Here is a 20,346-nt window from a genome sequence, read left to right on the forward strand (position 1 = left end):
TTATTCCTGTTCCCTCTCCCACATCTTTCAGGCCACTGAAATCCTACCTTTCTGAGAGAAAATATTCACAGAAAAGGAAACTTAATAAATCTATGCAAATAGGCTCAATATCACTAATCAGGCAATTTAAATACAATGTACGTTGCCCCTAAGATTGTCCAGAAAGAAGGGGGCAAAAAAGAAAGAGGAAGAGGAGGAGAGAAAGGTAAAGATAATAATGTCCAATGCCCCAAGGCTGTGGAAACACTAGCACGATCTGTTAGAAGGACTGAGAATCTGAAAGCAATCTGACAGTGGCAACTCAGTTTCAAAGGTGTGCCCATCTTAAGATGAGCAGGCCTACTGATAACCTTTCTTACAAAATAAGAACAGCAGTATTAAAGATATACGCACAAGGATGGTCACTGCCCAGCGAAACTGCAAATGGAGATAGATAAGTGAAAATCTAGACAGGGAGATAGATAGATGGCAAACAATATTCTCTAGAACCATTTTTGACTCCCGTGGGTACAGGATCTCTAACCCAAAGTCACGGCTACCCAACTTCCATGTAACCCCCGGATAGGCCATGGCACCGAACCTGAGACCCTGGGGCACAGCCCCCAGGCGGCCACCCATACACACGCTGTGAACGACTGCCATGCTGCCCCCAGCGCTGATACTCCAGACACACCCAGAGCAGGGAACTCGCAGTTCTGCCTCACTAGTTGTACTCCGAGCTAGTTCATGGGAGAAGAAGTATCTGTAGAGAAGTGACAAAGGGATGGACAGGTGGCCTGGAGATTTGAAAAGTAGGGGACAAGGGAGAAGAGGGGTGCTTTTCCTGCTGAGTCTCCCACCTGGTTCCTGGGCTTGACGGGTGGCCTGAGGTGCGTGGGGTTTGGGTGGAACCACCTGAGCGCCCTTCTCTCTGCCGGTTTTCCTTGTTCCTTAGTCTGATAGCAAGGCTCTGAGTGTGGCAAGACAAGCTTTGAGAAGGAGAATGCTTGAGAAAAGCATGATAATCTGTATTATAGAATACCACGAGGCTTTCATAAAGAACAGCGTTAAACCTATTTTTCTTCTACCTAGAAGAATGTCCTAGATATATCTGAAGTGAAAATTTCAAATTGCTATAATATGTAGGACAAAAACCCACCTTTGTATGGATGAGGTTACTAACAATAGTAGTACTAGCAATTTCAGTAGTAGTGACAATATAGTGCTTACCAGGTTGCAGGCATCATTATAAGCGCTTTACATACATTATTTAATCCTGACAATAGACCTATGAGGTATGTACTATCACTATCCCAATTTTAAAAATGCGCAAGACCAAAAAACAAAACAAAAAACCCGATGGCCAGAGAATTTGTTACTTGCTTAAGTCACATAGGTGGTAAGTGGATCCTTCATTCAAACCCAGGAAATCTAGCACTGGAGTCCATGTTCTTAAGTACCAGAAATACATAAGCCTGTTACTAGGATTTTATATAAACAGAAAACTATGGAGGCCACATTTCAACAAGCTAACACTGACTGCATAGGAAAGGAAGAGGTGAACAGTATTCTTTCTCTTTATATAAGTCTGCACAACAATCCTTTGAATTGTTGCATGTATTTCTATTACAATTAAAAATAGCACAGGTGTCATGAAGAACCTAGGGGTAAGACAGGAATAAAGACACAGACCTACTGGAGAACAGACTTGAGGATATGGGGAGGGGGAAGGGTGAGCTGTGACAGGGCGAGAGAGAGTCATGGACATATACACACTAACAACCGTAGTAAGGTAGATAGCTAGTGGGAAGCAGCCGCATGGCACAGGGATATTGGCTCGGTGCTTTGTGACAGCCTGGAGGGGTGGGATAGGGAGGGTGGGAGGGAGGGAGATGCAAGAGGGAAGACATATGGGAAATTATGTATATGTATAACTGATTCACTTTGTTATAAAGCAGAAACTAACACACCATTGTAAAGCAATTATACCCCAATAAAGATGTTAAAAAAAATAGCACAGGTAATATAAATTCAATCAAGTAAACACATTAAATGATTGAATATATAAATGATTGGATTCATCAACTGATCCTATCTCACTCATTCTAAAATGTCTTCCTTCATCTCCCAAGGTGTGCATTTGTCCACCAATAAATGTGAATTCCTCCTCTGTGGAGGTTCCCTGAACTTTGTAGCTGGTTCTGTCCCCACTTTAACCAGCTATCAATGACTCCCACACACAATTTTTCAACCAAATGCTGCTTCTTTGTGCCTGAATCCCTGTCTGCCCTCCTAGCTTGGTGAGCGCAGATGGACATAGCCTGGGGTAATCTCTTATTTCTCCCCTTAAGTTCTTCATCCTTGGTTCTCCTTCTGTGGATCCTGCTTTCTCTCCCCAGGCCCGCTAACTAATGGAACCCAAGGCACTTCGGGAGTAGAAGGCACCTCAGGCACGACCTGTAACTCAAGGAGAGAGCTTTACAGATCCCTTACCCCTTCCACAAAGAGGCCCCATGGCACCTAAACGGGGTCTCCCTTTAAGAGACGTACCTAGAAGGCAAGAAGGTAGTGGGCCTGCCTTGGATATGGCACCACATCCTGCACTGTAGCTTGATCTGAAATCCCCAAAGTAGAGTAAGTATCTGCAGGGGACGTGATTTATATATCTGGATTCCCCACAAGAATGAAGAGGTGCTCCACAGGTGGACGACTGAATCATGGATGTGAACGTAAGGGCAAACCTGGGATCAATTCTTCAGCATATAGCCACTCGGGCCTTGCAAAATGACCCATATCACAGACACCCAATCCTATAGGTCTTCTCGTCTTCATGCCTTTTTTTCCACGAACGCTTTATTTTTCCTTATATGTCCAGTATCTTTTCCAGTGTCCACCATCTTCTGTTAATAGTAGCCAGAATTGGGGTGGGTTCATACCAGCCCAATCTTACTTATTTTTCACTTAAAATGGTTTAATTCATACATTTAAAAGAATATGTAATGCACGTGGAAGAATTTGGATGGTAAAATAATAAAACGATTTAAAAATTAAACAAACTTCCATACACCAATCACCCAGATTAAACAACAGGCCGTTACTAACATCTTTGAAGGCCCTCTTGTGGCCCTCCAGAATCAGTTCCCCCCCATCCCCATAAAAACAGGCAGGATGCAGAACTCTGCTTTTTCTATTCCTCTAGTTTAATCTTAATGCGCTCCCTTCTTAATTCCTAAGTTCCCCCTGGGCTCTCTGTCTTTCTTTCACTCATATTTGCTCACTTTTCTCACTAGGTAAATCCCAGGAAAATAGCATAATGTAGGAGTATGAGCGCATAAGTGAGACCTGAGTTAAAAAAAAAAAATCCAGGTGTTGCCTCTTCCTAGCTGCTGATCATCTGGCTTCAGAGGGTGTCCTATCAAATGGACAATATGGGAGAGGGCCGGCCTTGACTCGGAGGGGCTGTCAGGACTAAGTTCTGGTGTGGGATCCTCCTCCCTCCTTTCCTCTCCACGCCTTCACCAGGCCAGACTTTCCTCCCCAGGCCCAGAGCCAGTCTGCAAAGAGCATGTCGGTGACGTCAGAGGAGTGGAGAGGGGGCTGAGGTGGGGGGAAGCAGCAGAAGGAGGGGTGAGAGGAGGGAAGACAGCGGAAAAGCTCGCGTGCGTTGGCAGGGAATTCTCCAGACCTGCTGGCACGGAGGTCTGGGTTGGTTGGAGGTACACAGACCATCGGCTCCTCTTAGACACACACACACACATTCCCTAGTCTCGGTGGGGGCAATGCAAGTGGGCGAGGGATCTCAGTCCCAGAGAGTGTTTGCAAAGATCAAAGGGCAGTAGGACAGAAGTGATGCTCTACCACCAGCTCCCCGTGTGACCCCGAGCAAGCCCTGCCACCTCCCTGGGCTAGGGTAGTCTCACCCGATAAAGCTGCGAATTAGATGCTGTTTCTCTAGGCCATGTTTGTGCGCAACTCGACAACACAAAGCAATTAAACAAACATCAGATGTTAGAACCCCAAGAGGAGGAGCAATGCGGCAGGAGGGATGCAGAGCTGGAGAACACAGAACAATCTCTCACAGGAAGGCGGACACAACAGCGAGGGATTGTGCCCCTATCTGGGAACCGGCAAACCTGCCGCTCGCCGGGGCACACAGGTCCGCCCGCGCCCCCCTCGCGCCCCCTCGGCCTCCGGCACCGCCCTCTCCCTACCCGAGCTCAGTCCATGGCCACCCGCCCCTGATCCAGCGTGCGGGGCATTCGGAGAGGGCCACTCACCAGGTCGCCCTGCAACTTCCAAGGCGGCAGCTGGGAGGAGGAGGGTTGGGGGCAGAGGGAGACGCAGGGTTTTGCGGGGAAGGGGCGTCCCAGCAAGCGGCGCTGGGCGAGCGAGCTGGGCGGAGACGAAGCGGGGGTGGGGTTCCGGACTAGTCTCCTCCTCCCCGCTTCCTCCTGGGCGGGACCGCGACCCCGAGGGGCGGCGCTTGGCAGGGGACAGCACTTCTTTGTGTCGCCGGCCCTGTCGGCTCGGCATTGCGGTGGCCCCCATTCTGGCAGTGGGGACGGCCGTCTAATTAAGACAAAACTTCTCTGACTAGTCATTAGTAAAGGAAATGGCTGAACAAACCATAGACACAGTCTACAGAGTATTATTCAATTCTCATGAAGAGGTTAGATCTCCATTTCGTTGGAGGAATGTACTTGACATATTGCCTAGGGGAAAATAAAAATTGCAGAAATTGTTGAATATGCTTTCATTTTTATAATAAAAAGCATCCCTCTATATATTTGTATTATGGTGGGTGACAGGATAGCTACGTCTCTACCTGCTAATATTTGTTTAATTTGAGGAACAGTGCAGGGCAACTTTTATATAGCGCTGCATTATTTGCACTGTTACTGTGTTGTCTGGTAAATTAAGAATATATCTCAAGCAAACAATAGGTGGCTAAAATTGATTCTTCTGTGTACTTTTCAAATCCTCTTTCTTTCCTAAAGTCCTTTCTGATGACCAGTTGACAGTTGCTCCTCCCTTCTCTGAATTCCAAGTTCCTACTTTGTGTGGTGACTTCACCTAGCTCAGGTGCTACGGTAGTATAATGTAGGATAATGGTTAGGAACTCAGACTGTCACCAGATAACCTGGATTCAGATCTTAGTGCTATACTTTAGGGGCTGAGTGACTTTGCACAAGTTACTTAATTCCTCTGTTCCTCGGCTTAAGCCTGGTGAGTGAATACAAAGTTTTTAGATCAATGTCTGGCATGTACAGTAAGACTGTAATGACTGCTTGTTAAATAAAATAAATATTCCGGTCATCCTAAGATTTAATAAATATGTTTCAAGAAAATGCATACTTTTTCATCTTGACTAGGATTTGGTCCAAATCCAAGTCATATTTCCTTTCTCCATCTCCCTTCAATCCTCTTTCCCCAAATTGAATCATATGAACAATAATTCAATAGGAGCATGTGGGCAGGTGAGCTCACTGGCAGGGTTTACATAGAGGAAATGCCAGGAACAGAAATCAAGAGGACCTGAATTCAGGATCCTGCTCGGTGAAGGAGTGATGGTGAGGCTGTCTTTTATCTTCTCCAGGGGTCAGGGTCCTCTTCTAAACAAAGAGGGCTGGTGACTTGCTTGCTAAGACCCTTTTGGGTCTGAAATGCCAAGACTAGTAGCACCAAGGTAAAACCTGAAACATTGTTTCATGAAAAATTTAAACTTCAAAACAAAAATGCATATACTGCATACATAAAAATAAATAGTAGGACAAAAATATACATGGGAGGGATACAACCTAACTTACCTCTCAGGATGGTGGCATGAGACTTGGTGGGGAAAAGGTTTTAAATGTCAGATTTTGTTTCTTAAAAAGGAGGAGAGACACACACAGAGGGAGAGAGGGGGAGTGACGTTGAGAGAGAAAGAGGGAGCTGAAGGAAAGGTGATAAAATGTCAACACCTGATAAATCTGTTATATTATTTTCTGTACTTATCTGTAGCTTTGACAGATTTTATTATGAAAAATGTTTAGAAAGGGCAAGAATGCATTAGACTTTTGATGGTTACCTTCCCGAAGGAGAAGAAATAACAGAACTAAAGAAATAAAAGCCAGAGTGGTGGAAAAAAAAAGCAGAGCCAGAAACAGACATGGAGAAACCGCAGGGAATCCTCTTTGAAAGACATCTGCCTCCTTAGGCCCAACTGGTCTCAGACCAAAAACCCGACCACTTTCTCAGTCCCGCTGGGCCCACTCCCCTGGGACCCTGGCCGCGTCCCTCCCTCTCGAAGCCCGGCCGCAGGGAACTCGGTTGGTGCTCCGTGGCCTGCTCTGGTCCCAGAAACCATCTTTGTATAAGACTCACCCGTAGTCCAGCAATATCCACACCCGCTACCTCAAAGGGGGAAGGGACTCCTCTGCAGAGACGTGACAAGGAGAAGGGGCACACAGCCCGGGATTTGAAAATTGGTGGAGGTGGTGGTGGACGCTGCGGGTAGAGGTGAGCAGCGGCGGGGGTGGGGGAGAGAGAAGGCGGCCGTCCCGGGAGCTGATTGGCTGACGCAGCGGTGGGGGCGGAGCCTGGCCGGCAGCCCACAAACCGCAGAGGCCCCGCTTTGTGTCAGTTTCTGCGCGCAGATGCCCCCAGCAAATGCAGGACGGAGAACCCCCGCCCCCGCCTTGGCAGTGCTGCAGGGCAGTTTGCGGAAAAAGAAATCCGTGATTCTATTTACCAGCAAACGAGTTGGTGGATAGTGATAGTTCTTTATATAAAATAATACAACTACTTCCAAGGATGTGTTAAATCTATATATATTTGCCAGGAGTTTGGCTATATTTATTTATTTATTTATTTTTATCACAGCTAATAATGGTTTTTTTAAATTATTTTTTTTACATCTTTATTGGAGTATAATTGCTCTACAATGGTGTGTTAGTTTCTGCTTTATAACAAAGTGAATCAATTATACATATACATATGTTCCCGTATCTCTTCCCTGTTGCGTCTCCCTCCCTCCCACCCTCCCTATCCCACCCCTCTAGGTGGTCACAAAGCACCGAGCTGATCTCCCTGTGCTATGCGGCTGCTTCCCACTAGCTATCTATTTTACGTTTGGTAGTGTATATATGTCCATGCCACTCTTTCACTTTGTCACAGCTTACCCTTCCCCCTCCCCATATCCTCAAGTCCATTCTCTAGTAGGTCTGTGTCTTTATTCCTGTCTTACTATATTTATATTTTTAATAAACATTTAACGTGGTAGTAAAACGGAGATTTTGCAATTTTGTACAAATAAATTTAAAAATATTTTTATATGCTTATATGAACACAAATTTTATGGAAGACATACATCAAACTATAAGAATTGGACAGTAAAGAGAAGATTATTTGTATTTTTTCTTCATACACCTCATTAACGTTTCAACGGTAATATATATTATTTTGTGATAAAAATAGATACATTTAATCAACGAAATAGATAAAATATCCTTGCTCAAGCAGCTGGTAGTGACCCTCCTATAAAAATGATTTCTCCCTGTGTATGGGTTTCCTGAATTTCGTTCCTAGTCCTGACTCATTTTAATCAAGGGAGAGTGGGATGCAACACTTGACTTTTGAGCCAGGATCTGGCTTTATGCCTGACCACGTGTTGTCTTGAATCAGGTGTCTGCTCATCTAGCTTGGTGAGCTCAACATTAGAAACCAGGGTGAAAACCACAGCCCCTTTTTATGGCTGTCCCCAAAGGCCTACAAGATCTGTGGGGCCTCTGTATACTGTCCTGTTTCCTCACCCCTCACCCATCACCACCCTGGTCCCTATACACTGGGTTCCTAAGGAGAAGATGTCCCCAGACCAAACTATCCTCAGGAAGAGACAATTTCAAAGCTTTCTCCCCTAGCACAAAACAGTGTCCAGGCTGGACCTTCCACAGGAATGTGGATTCAAGGTAAAGTGGATAGAGTACCACACCTTGTACTACTTCAGGGTTTCATTACAACTCCCCAAACCAGAGTAAGCCCAAGCCAAGAACTCTGTCATTCTTTTCCAGATTCTCCACTTCATGTGGCCGTAAACAGGTGATCCGTGATGTCCAACTGATGGCTGAATGGACAAGACAGATGATTGTGGGGTGAGGAAAGCAATCCTAGGATCACTCCTCTATGAAACAAATAGCACCGTGACATAGAAAACTGACCACATTGCAAATTTTCTGTATTGTAAGTTTTCTCCTCATCTTCGTGCTCTTTTAATTTTCTCCCTTAAGCCTTTTGTTTTCTGTGTCTCCCCAAATTTCAACTGGTTCTATCCTCTCTTTCTCTGTTTCAGACTCTACCTTACTAGCTCAAGTATAAGTATAAATCCTGTATCCTTTCTTTTTTTTTTTTTTTTTTTTTTTTTTGCGGTACACGGGCCTCTCACTGTTGCGGCCTCTCCCGTTGCGGAGCACAGGCTCCAGACGCGCAGGCTCAGCGGCCATGGATCACGGGCCCAGCCGCTCCGCGGCATGTGGGATCTTCCCGGACCGGGTCACGAACCCGTGTCCCCTGCATCGGCAGGCGGACCCTCAACCACTGCGCCACCAGGGAAGCCCCCTGATTCCTTTCTTATTTCTACTTCCCCTAGAGGTTCTGTTTTACTTTCCAGTTTCTGCCCTGAGTAATAGAGACTGCCATGAAATCCTGAAAGCACTGAAATAACTTTTGAGATATTAAGTTCTGTAGATACTCAGCAACATAGGAATGAATGAAGAAGTTATTAACAGTCCATACTACAAAATGTTACGCAGTTTTTAAAAAGATGAGCTCAAGTCAAACCTTGAGGAATGCTCTCAACATATATTTTTAGTGAAAAATTAATGATCCTACTTTTGTATGTTTCTGTTTATCTAACAGGAAAAATAAGGATATATTTGGCTACCTCAGGAAGTGGGAAGGGTTGACCAGTAATTTTTTCTTTAGATATTTTGTATTTTTAAAATGTTACAAAAATTATTTTGAAATAAAAAATAAGACTATTCAGTAATACCACTCTTAAGTATATATCCAACAGAAATGCATACACACGTCACCAAAAGACATGTACTAGAATGTTCAAAGCAGCACCATCCTTAATAGTCTGGAAGTGACCCAAAAGCTACCCTCACTGCTTTCTCATGCCTAGTGCCACCGCGGCACTACCTTCTTTAAACTACTTTTTATTTTTTGGCCGCGCTGAGGCATGTGGGATCTTAGTTCCCCCACCAGGAATGGAAGCTGCGTCCCCTGCATTGGAAGCACAGCGTCTTAACCACTGGACCGCCAGGGAAGTCCCCTACTTTCTATTATAAGAGTCTTAAATGTTACTTTCAGACCCACAAATATTGAGAATTTATTATCAAAATGTCTGCTTTAACAGAAATTCTAAAGGATAGATCTCAAGAAGAAACAAAATAATCTTAGATAAATAATCTGAGATGTAAGACAAAATGGTGAGAGACTTCCAATTCTGTCATTGAGAAAATACCTTGTTTAGAACAATGCTTCCACTAAAAACAGCAATAAAAGTTGGATAAAATGTAGGAAACAAGGGAAGACTTTGAAGAGCAAACAATATAAGCAGGATGAGAGAAGCTACAATCCTGAGGGAAGGAAAACTCAGGACATGAACTGCACTGTGGCTTCTTCTTTTAGGGCATTTTCCAGTTCACAATGCAGGATAACTGAGGCCAAGCAGGAAGTGTCAGCGTTACTGGTTCAAGATTACCAAACCAGTTAAAACTCAAAGGAGTGAAATTTCAGACAAGAAGAAACCTCAGAGAAGTGAATCTAAAAATCTATGTACAAATTCCCCTTAAGTCACTGGCTGACTCCTAAGCTATGCATGCACAGGGAGAGACCCAAAAAACCTGCAGAAAATAATGGCTAAAATGCCAAACAATTGAGCAGTCATTTCAGTAGCTGTACTATTATGGAAATATGGAGGTCCAGTCCCACCAAAGTAACTGATTTTTATCAACACTAAAAATAATGCCTGAGAAGTAAGGTCTATGCTCTTGGATAAAGGAAAAACCTGAAAGGGACCAGTTCTAAGAAAGCTTAAAGCTAATCTCTGATAGTATTAAAGTAATCTGCTGGTACTTTATCTGTCCCCCACGCCAGAAAAATCCTCTTTGATAAACAATAACATCAACCGGAACTTTCTGATTTTTCATTCATGATGTCCTGCATCCAATCAAAAATTTAGAAGGAGGCTAAAAATAAGGATGAATTATCAAGAACTCAAGAGAAACAACAAAAAATAGAAACAGACAAGTGGTTCAGACATTTGAGTTCTTAGACAGGGACTGATTTTAAAATAACTGTGATTAATGTGTTCAAAAATAACAGAAACAGGCTGGAGAATACCAGTATAGAATTAAAACGTAAAATATTAAAATAGAAATTTTAGAAATAAAACATAATCATTGAAATCAGGAATTCAATAGTTGGTTGTAATACCATATTAGACACAAATGACCAAAGAATTGATGAACTGCAACAAGAATCAGTAGAAAGTATCTAAAAATAACACACAGAGGAAAGAAAGGATGCATAAGGAGATGAAAGGATACAGTAAAACTATAATAGGAATTATGAGACATAGTAAAAAGTCTTGACATATGTGTAATTAGACTCCCAGAAGAAGAGAGACAGTGAAACAGAAGCAATATGCTAATAATTAATGATTGAAAATTCTCAAGAGATGAAAAACATCAAAACTCAAATTAAAAAAAAAAACCCTCGGGCTTCCCTGGTGGCACAGTGATTGAGAGTCCGCCTGCCTATGCAGGGGACACAGGTTCGTGCCCCGGTCCAGGAAGATCCCACATGCCGCGGAGCGGCTGGGCCCGTGAGCCATGGCTGCTGAGCCTGTGCGTCCGGAGCCTGTGCTCCACAACGGGAGAGGCCACAACAGTGAGAGGCCTGCGTACTGCAAAAAAAAAACACAAGAAAAACAAAACAAAAAACCCTCCTCATTCCCTAAGCAGAATAAATACAAAGAAAACTACACCTAGGCACATTATAGTCAAATGCTAAGAAACAAATTCAGAGAGGAAATCTGAAAGTCAGCGAGAAATAAAGGATACTTTCCATTTAGAGGAACAATAATACATCTGGCTTTTCAAAAGAAAATGATAGAAACCAGAACATAGTGGTATTGGTTAAAAAAAAAAAAAAGAAGACAATCTGCCAACCTAAAACTCTATGCACAACAAAAATATCCCTCAAAAAATGAAGGCAAAATAAAGACAATTTTAGATAAACAAAAGCTGAGAGAATTTGCTAGCATTACAGTATAAAAAGCAGTACTTCAAAATTAAGAAAAATGATCCCAGATGGGAGTACATAACTACAGGAGGAATTGAGAATACGGGAAAGAGTAAATACCTGGGCAAATATCAATATTGATATTTAAATAAACAAATACGTCTTGTGGGATATAAAAGCATAATAAACATACAATAACAAGAGCACAGCTGCAAGATGGTGGTTAATGAAGATAAATGGTTTTAAATTTATTGCATTGTTTGAGCCTTACCCATACCCTGACACCAAAGTCAGACAAGGAGACTATAAGAAAGGAAATTACAGACCGACATCCCTGATGAATATAGATGCAAAAATCCTCAACAAAATATTACCAAAGTGAATTCAACAGTACATTAAAAAAATCATACACCATGATCAGGTGGGATTTATTCCAGGGATGCAAGGATGGTTCAACATCTGCAAATCAATAAATGTGCTACCACATTAACAAAATGAAGGATAAAATCATCTCAGCAGATGCAGAAAAAGCATTTGACAAAATACAACTCCCTTCCATGACAAAAAATTATCAACAGATTGGATATAGAAGGAATGTACCTCAACAAAATAAAGGCCACATATGGCAAGCCTACAGTTAACATCACACTCAAGAGTGAAGGCTGAAAGCTTCTCCTCTAGGATCAGGGACAAGACAAGGGGTCCCCCTTTCACTTTTTTTCAACATAGTACTGGAAGTTCTAGCCAGAGCAATGAGGCAAGAAAAAAGAAATGCCATCCAAAATGGAAAGAAAGAAGTTAAATTGCCTTTGTTTGCAGATATCTCTGTTTGCAGATGACTAACTTCTTTTATTAAGCTTTTCTATATATAAACTTGCAGAGACAATTCAACATTATTACTTCTTCCAATCCATGAACAGAATAGCTTTTAATTTGTGTCTTCAGTTACTTTCATCAATGTTTTATAGTTTTCAGTGTACAGGTCTTTTACCTTCTTGGTTAAATTGGTTCCTAAGTATTTATTGTTTTTGATGCTATTGTAAATGGGATTCTTGTTTTAAATTTCCCTTTCAGGAAATTGCTAAATTGCTGTTAGTGTATTGAAACACAACTGATTTTTTTTTTATTTTAATTTAGGTCCTGACTAACTGGTACTCACTTATTTATTTAAATTTATTTATTTTTGGCTGCGTTGGGTCTTCATGGCAGTGCGCGGGCTTCTCCTTGCGGTGGCCTCTCTTGTTGCACAGCACGGGCTCTAGGCACGTGGGCTTCAGTAGTTGTGGCACGTGGGCTCAGTAGCTCCGCAGCATGTGGGATCCTCCCTGACCAGAGCCCGAACCCTCGTCCCCTGCATTGGCAGGCAGACTCTCAACCACCACGCCACCAGGGATGTCCCCACAACTGATTTTTGTAAGTTGACTTTATATCCTGTAACCATACATTCAACTGATCTCTGACAAATGTGCAAAGCACACACAATGAGGAAAGGATAGTGTCTTCAATAAATGGTGTTGGAATAACTGGATATCCACATGCAGAATAACGAAACTGAATTCTTCCCTCATACCATATACAAAAAGCAATTCAAAATGCATTAAATACTTAAACATAAGATCTGAAACTGTAAAGCTACTAGAAGAAAACATTGGAAAAAAGCTTAACACTGAGCTGGGAAATAAATTTTTGGATATGACCCCAAAAACACATGCAATAAAAGCAAAAATAAACAAGTGGGGCTATATCAAACTAAAGTTTCTGCACAGGGAAGGAAACAACAGAGTAAAGAGACAATCCACAGAATGGGAGAAAATATTTACAAACCATATATCCAATAAGGAGTTAATAATATCCAAAATATATGAGGAACTCAAACAACTCAATAGCAAGAAAACAAATAATCCAATTAAAAATAAGCAAAGGACCTGAATAGACATTTCACAAAAGAAGATATACAAATGGCCAACAGGTATATGGGAAAGTACTCAAATCCACTAATCATCATGGAGATGCAAATCTAAGCCACAAGATATCACTTCACACCTGTTAGAAGGGCTAATATCAAAAAGAGAAAAAATAGCAAGTGTTGGTGAGGATGTGGAGAAAAGGAAACCCTTGCACATTGTTGATGTGAATGTAATTGGTACAGTCATTATAGAAAACAGTATAGAGATTCATCAAAAAATTAAAATTAGAACTACCATATTATCTAACAATCCTAGTTCTGGGTATATATTCAAAGGACATGAAATCAGTAACTGCAAATAATATCTGCACTGCCATGTTCATTGCAGCATTACTCACAGTAGCCAAGATATGGGAACAACATAAGTGACTAACAAATGGATTAATGAATAAAGAAATTGTGGCATATATACACAATGGAATTTATATAGCCATTAAAAAGAAGGAAATCCTGCCATTTGTGACAACATGGATGAACCTCAAGGCATTATGCTAAGTTTTGAAATAATTCAGAAAGAGAAAGACAAATACTGTACAACTTCACTTATATGTGGAATCTAAAAAAGTTGAACTTATAGAAGCAGAGAGTAGCATGGTCATTACCAGGAGTTGGGGAGAGGTTGGAAATGGGGAAATATTGAGCAAAGGTTGCAAAGTTTCAGCTATGCAGGCTGAATACGTTCTGGAGCGCTAATGTATAGCACAATGACTATCGTTAACAATATTGTATTATATACTTGAAATTTGCTAAGATAGTATATCTCAATTGTTCTCACCAAAAAACGGTAAACTATGCAAGGTGATCAATATGTTAATTAGCTTGATTGTGGTAATCATTTCACAATGTATACATATATCTAAACATCACATTGTACACCTTAGATATATGCAAGTTTTATTTCTCAATTATACTTCAATAAATGTTATGAGTTAAGTGTGCTATACTACTAGAATTACTGCTAAAACATTTGACCTAAAACATTAGAACATGTAACTTCCAAATAAGAGAAGGAGTAAAATGGGGAATAAAAGAGAAAAAAGAAAGAGTGGTTAGGAATGAAAGAGACAGATAAAGCAGAAAAAATTAAAAGCAAATATAAGATGGTAAAAGTAAATCCAATTGTATTACTAATCACAGTAAATATAACTGGATTAAATTATTCAATGATGTTATAAATTGTCTAACAAAAATTTTAAAAACCTAGGATTTAAAGAAATACACATAAGTTTATGACATATATGCTTTTTTATGTACTGGTATCTCATTGTGGTTTTTATTTCTTTATTTTTAAATTTTTTAGTTTACGTTGGACTATAGTTGATTTACAGTGTTGTGTTAGTTTCAGATGTACAGCAAAGTGATTCAGTTATGCATATACATATACCTATTCTTTTTCAAATTATTTTCCCATTTAGGTTATTACAGAATATTGAGCAGAGTTCCCTGTGCTATACAGTAGGTCCTTGTTGCTTATCTATTTAAAATACAGTAGTCTGTATATGTCAATCCCAAACTCCCAATCTATCCCTCCCCACAACCTTTCCCCATAAATTTGTTTTCTGTGAGTCTGTTCTGTTTTGTAAATATTTTCATTTGTATCTTTTTTTTTTAGATTCTACATATAAGCAATATCACAAGATATCTGTCTTTCTGTCTGACCTACTTCACTTAGTATGATAATCTCCATGTCCATCCATGTTGCTCCAAATGGCATTATTTCATTCTTTTTAATGGCTGAGTAATATTCAATTGTATATGTGTACTACATCTTCTCCATCCATTCATCTGTCGATGGACATTTAGGCTGATTCCATGTCTTGGCTATTGTGAACAGTGCTGCAATGAACACTGGGGTGCATGTGTCCTTTCAAACCATGGTTTTCTCTGGATATATGTCCAGGAGTGAGATTACTGGATCATACGGTACTCTAGTTTTAGTTTTTTAAGGAATTTCCATATTGTTCTCCATAGTGCCTATACCAATTTACATTCCCACCAACAGCGTAGAAGGGTCCTCTTTTCTCCACACCCTCTCCAGCATTTATTGTTTGTAGACTTTTTAATGATGGCCATTCTGACTGGTGTGAGGTGATATCTCATTGTAGCTTTGATTTGCATTTCTCTAATAATCAGTGATGTTGAGCATCTTCATGTGCCTGTTTGCCATCTGTATGTCTTGTTTGGAGAAACGTCTATTTAGGTCTTCTGCCATTTTTTGATTGGGTTGTTTGTTTTTTGGTATTAAGCTGTGTGAGCTGTTTGTAAATTTTGGAGATTAATCTCTTGTCGGTAGCAGCGTTTGCAAATATCTTCTCCCATTCTGTGGACTGTCTTTTCATTTTGTTTATGGTTTCCTTTGCTGTGTAAAAGCTTTCGAGTTTTATTAGGTCCCATTTGCTTGTTTTTGTTTTTATTTCCATTACTCTAGGAGACAGATTGAAGAAGATCTGTGATTTATGTCAGAGAGTGTTCTGCCTACATTTTCCACTAAGTTTTATAGTATCTGCTCTTAAATTAGGTCTTTAATCCATTTTGAGTTTATTTTTGTGTATGGTCTTAGAGAATTTTCTAATTTCATTCTTTCACATTTAGCTGTCCAGTTTTCCCAGCACCATTTATTGAAGGGACTGTCTTTTTTCCATTGTATAGTCTTCCTTCCTTTGTCATAGATTAATTGACCATAGATGCATGGGCTTATTTCTGGGCTTTCTATCCTGTTCCATTGATCTATATTTCTGCTTTTGTGAAAGTACCACACTGTTTTGATGACTGTAGCTTTGTATTGTAGCCTTAAGTCAGGGAGCCTGATTCTTCCAGCTCTGTTTTTCTTTCTTAAGATTGCTTTGGCTATTCAGGGTCTTTTGTGTTTCCATTCAAATTAAAATATTTTTGTTCTAGTTCTGTGAAAAATGCCATTGGTAATTTGATAGGGATTGCATTGAATCTGTAGATTGCCTTGGGTAGTACAGTCATTTTGACAATATTGATTCTTCCAATCCAAGAACATGGTATATCTTTTCATCTGTTTGTGTTAGCTTCAATTTCTTTCATCAGGGTCTTATAGTTTTTAGAGTACAGGTCTCTTGCATCCTTAGGTAGGTTTATCCCTAGGTATTTTATTCTTTTTGATGAGATGGTAAATGGGATTGTTTCTTTAATTTCTCTTTCTGGCCTTTCATTGTTAGTGTATAGAAATGCAACACATTTCTGTATATTAATTTTGTATCCTGCAACATTACCAAATTCATTGATGAGCTCTAGTAGTTTTCTGGTAACTTCTTTAGGATTTTCTAGGTATAGTATCATGTCATCTGCAAACAGTGACAGTTTTACTTCTTCTTTTCCAATTTGGATTCCTTTTTATTTCTTTTTCTTCTCTGACTGCTGTGGCTAGGACTTCCTAAACTATGTTGAGTAAAAGTGGTGAGAGTGGACATCCTTGCCTGGTTTCTGATCTTAGAGGAAATGCTTTCAGCTTTTCACCACTGAGTATGATGTTGACTGTAGGTTTGTCATATATGGGCTTTATTATGTTGAGGTATGTTCCCTCTATGCCCACTTTCTGGAGAGTTTTCATCATAAATTGGTGTTGAATTTTGTCAAAAGCTTTTGGCAAATTCTATCAAACATTTAAAGAATTGTTAACACCTATGCTTCTGAAACTCTTCCAAAAAATTGCAGAGGAAGGAACACTCCTAAACTCATTCTATGAGGCCACCATTACCCTGATACCAAAACCAGACAAAGGTGCCACAAAAAAAGAAAATTACAGGCCAATATCACTGAAGAACGTAGATGTAAAAATCCTCAACAAAATACTAGCAGATCAAATCCAAGAATACATTAAAAGGATAATACACCATGATCAAGTGGGATTTATCCCAGGGATGCAATGATTTTTCAATATCCACAAATCAATCAGTGTGATACACCACATTAACTAATTGAAAAATAAAAACCATATAATCGTCTCAATAGATGCAGAAAAGCTTTTGACAAAATTCAACATATATATTTAAAACACAGATTTAGAAAGATTTAAAGTGAAAGGATGAAAGAATGATAAATGAGGTAAACACCAATCAAGAAAGTCTTGATTTGATGATATATGAACACATTAAGAATTCAAAACAAAAGCATTAATATTTTATTTTAGCCATAATATTTTATATCCCTACATTATGATAAAATTTTCAATTTATTCCAATTCCCTAATAGCATTGCCTCAAAATATATAAAGTAAAAATAAACAGATCTACAATGAGAAATTTCAAAATTCACCATCATAGTGAGAGATTTTAATGTATCTATTTTTGTATTGATAATTTAAGCTGATAAAAATTGGTGAAGATATGGCAGCCCTGGATTTCATAATTAACACACTTGTTTTAAAGGTATACACAGGACATTATATAATTAGAGACTACACATTATTTTCAAGCACACAAAACTGACAATGTGGTAGGATGTAAAGCTAGATTCAATAATCCAAAGGAATTGGTATCATAATTCTCTGAATTCATTATAAATTAGCTAGGCAACATTTACTAGAAGATAATAAAATATTCTTTATGGAGTGACTGGAAATTCAAATACACATTTCTTAAAATTTCATGGCTCAAACAAGAAACCGTAATAGAAATGATAAATATTTAAAGTATGACAGCAAAATATTCATATCAAATCTTGTGAGATAAAGCTAAAGAGCAGTGACACAAATTTATAGCCTGAAGAGCTTATGTAAGAATGATAGCTCAAAATTAATGAGTTAAGCATATACCTTAAGAGCTTAGAAAAGAAATAACAGAAAAATTCTAAGAAAGCAGAAAGAAGTAATAAAATAAATAATAATGAAGAAAACAAACAGTTTGTGTGTGTGTGTGTGTGTGTGTGTATGTGTGAAAGAGTTAACAAAGTAGTCCAAGTTCTGGCAAAATTAATCAAGCCAAAAAGAGAAAGAAAATATACACACATTAGTAATGAAAAGGGGGTCATAATAATAGAAAATATTTAAACGGATAATGAGAGAATATTGTGAACAAGTTTGTTCCATTAATTTTGGTTAAATATCTTGGAAAATGCAACTTATGAAAACTGATTCCATAAGAAAACCTAAATAGTCCTATAATCTTTAAAATAATTGGACCAACAGGTTTAATATCCTCTGACAAACTAAACTCTAAACCCTGAGTGTTGTGCTGGTGATTTAAAGTAATATTTGACCAGATAATTCCAATCTTGCACAAATTCTTCCAGAGAATAGCAACAGTGAGAATACTACTCATCTTATTTTATGAAATGATATTAACGACAGATAAGGTTAGTACCATAAAGAATATTTACAGGCCAATCTTAATTCACATATATAGATACAAATATTTAATGCTTATCCTTATATCTATATCTAAAAGTTATTAGATATTTATCATAGAGAGTTTATTCCAGGAATGTAAGGTTGATTTAATATTACTTTGAATAAACTAAACTTCACCACATTAACATACTTAAAGAAAAAAATCATATGAGAAAATCAATAGCTATAGGAGAAGCATTCAATGAAAAATTTACTCATAATAAAAGTGCTTAACAAAAGAAGAACTGAATTTTCTTATCATGGGACAAAGCATTTACAAAATAACCATCATGAATGCAATATTTAAAGTTGATATAGTGAAATCTTTTTCTTTATTATCTTAAGGATAAAACAAGACACCCCTCCCTACTTTTATTTAACATTATGCTGAGGTTCCTAGCCAATGCAGTAAGACAGGAAAAAGAAATTAAAAGTGTAAAGATTAGAAAGGAAGAAACAAAACTGTCATTATTTTCAGATGATATAACTGCCTTTTTAGCAAATCTGACTCTATAGGTAATTTAGAATTATTAATGGAGCTTATCAAGTTTGATATATAATCAATATATAAAAGACAATTGGATTTCTATACACCAGCAACAAACAATAAGCCACAAAATATAATTTTTATAAAAGAAAACATTTACAATAGCAATAAGAATATAATGTACTTAGAACTAAAGTCAACAGAAACGAGCAAAAGGAAAACAATGAAAGGTACTATAAAACATTACAAAACATTAAAAAATATTAATGGTAAGCTAAATAAATGGCATTATATACCAAGTTCACAGATGGAAAAATTCACCTTGAAGAGAACATTTCTCCCAAAATTGATACATAGAATTAATTCAGTATCAATAAAAATTCCAGCAAGTTTGTTTCTTTGCTTGTTCGTTTCCTGTTTTGAAGAATTTGACAAGTTTATTTAAATATTTATATGGAAGATCAAAGGTCCAAGAATTGCTAAAAAAACTCTTGAATTAGAATGAAGAGGTGGGAGAATCTTTCCTACCAGATTTAAAGACTTACTATAAAACTATAGTAGTTAAAAACAATTTTGTATTGATGTAGAGTTAGACAAATAGATAATCAGAGAGAGTACGGAGCTTAAAACAAATTCATGCACATATGAAAAACTTGATTCATGCAGATCACTGGTGCTAGGACAGTTGATTATTCATATGGAGTAAATAGTATAGCAAGAAACTTCCAGGTGGATTAAGACATTGCCAAATACAAAACTTTAAAAACTTTTAGAGGAAAGTATAGTAAAAGTGAAATTAAAATTCAGAACTTAATTCATTGGCAGAGATAGGCAGACATATGGAGAAAGAAAAGCTAAGCACCAAAGTGAAAGCAGATATTTGCAGCATATGTGGTTAACTAGGGATTGACTAGCATCCAGGTTATGTAAAGAAAGCATTCCAATAGACAATACGAAAAATACAAACAACCCAACCTGAAAATGAATGAAAGAGAGGAAGCAGAATTTCTCAGACAGAAAGGAAAATAGCTCATCGTTAATATGAAAATATGGTCAGTTTCATTAGTTATTAGAGAAATGTTAATCAGAATCAAAACTGAATGCTATTTCGTGCCTGCTCGACTGGCTAAAAATGAAGTTTGATAATACCAAATTGTGACAGGTATATGTAAAAACAGGAACTCTCATCTGTTGCTGGAGAGAGTGCAAACTGGCTCAACACTTTGGAAACAGTTTAGCAATAACCTAAGAAAGTTGAACATACACAAATCT

At 38.7% G+C, this 20,346-nt stretch overlaps 1 protein-coding gene and 1 long non-coding RNA gene across 7 annotated transcripts in view; one reads left to right on the forward strand and one right to left on the reverse strand.

Annotated features, from left to right (window-relative positions):
- The window catches only part of LOC109549748 (uncharacterized), a 339,321-nt gene that overhangs the window by 182,252 nt on the left and 136,723 nt on the right, over nucleotides 1-20,346 (forward strand). The window lies entirely within an intron of this gene.
- TCAF1 (TRPM8 channel associated factor 1) overlaps nucleotides 1-20,346 on the reverse strand; it is a 45,431-nt gene that overhangs the window by 21,727 nt on the left and 3,358 nt on the right. For 2 of the 6 annotated variants that reach the window (XM_019933870.3, XM_073810029.1), the window contains exon 1: nucleotides 4,257-4,400. The exons of 3 other annotated variants lie outside the window; for them this stretch is intronic. The gene's annotated coding sequence lies outside the window, so the exon portion shown is untranslated. Of the gene's footprint in view, nucleotides 1-4,256; nucleotides 4,401-6,345; nucleotides 6,504-20,346 lie in introns of those variants that run through there. One more of the 6 variants, XM_019933873.3, reaches the window with a different exon arrangement.

This window comes from Tursiops truncatus, chromosome 9 (genome assembly GCF_011762595.2).
Source record: "Tursiops truncatus isolate mTurTru1 chromosome 9, mTurTru1.mat.Y, whole genome shotgun sequence".
NCBI lineage: Eukaryota > Metazoa > Chordata > Mammalia > Artiodactyla > Delphinidae > Tursiops > Tursiops truncatus.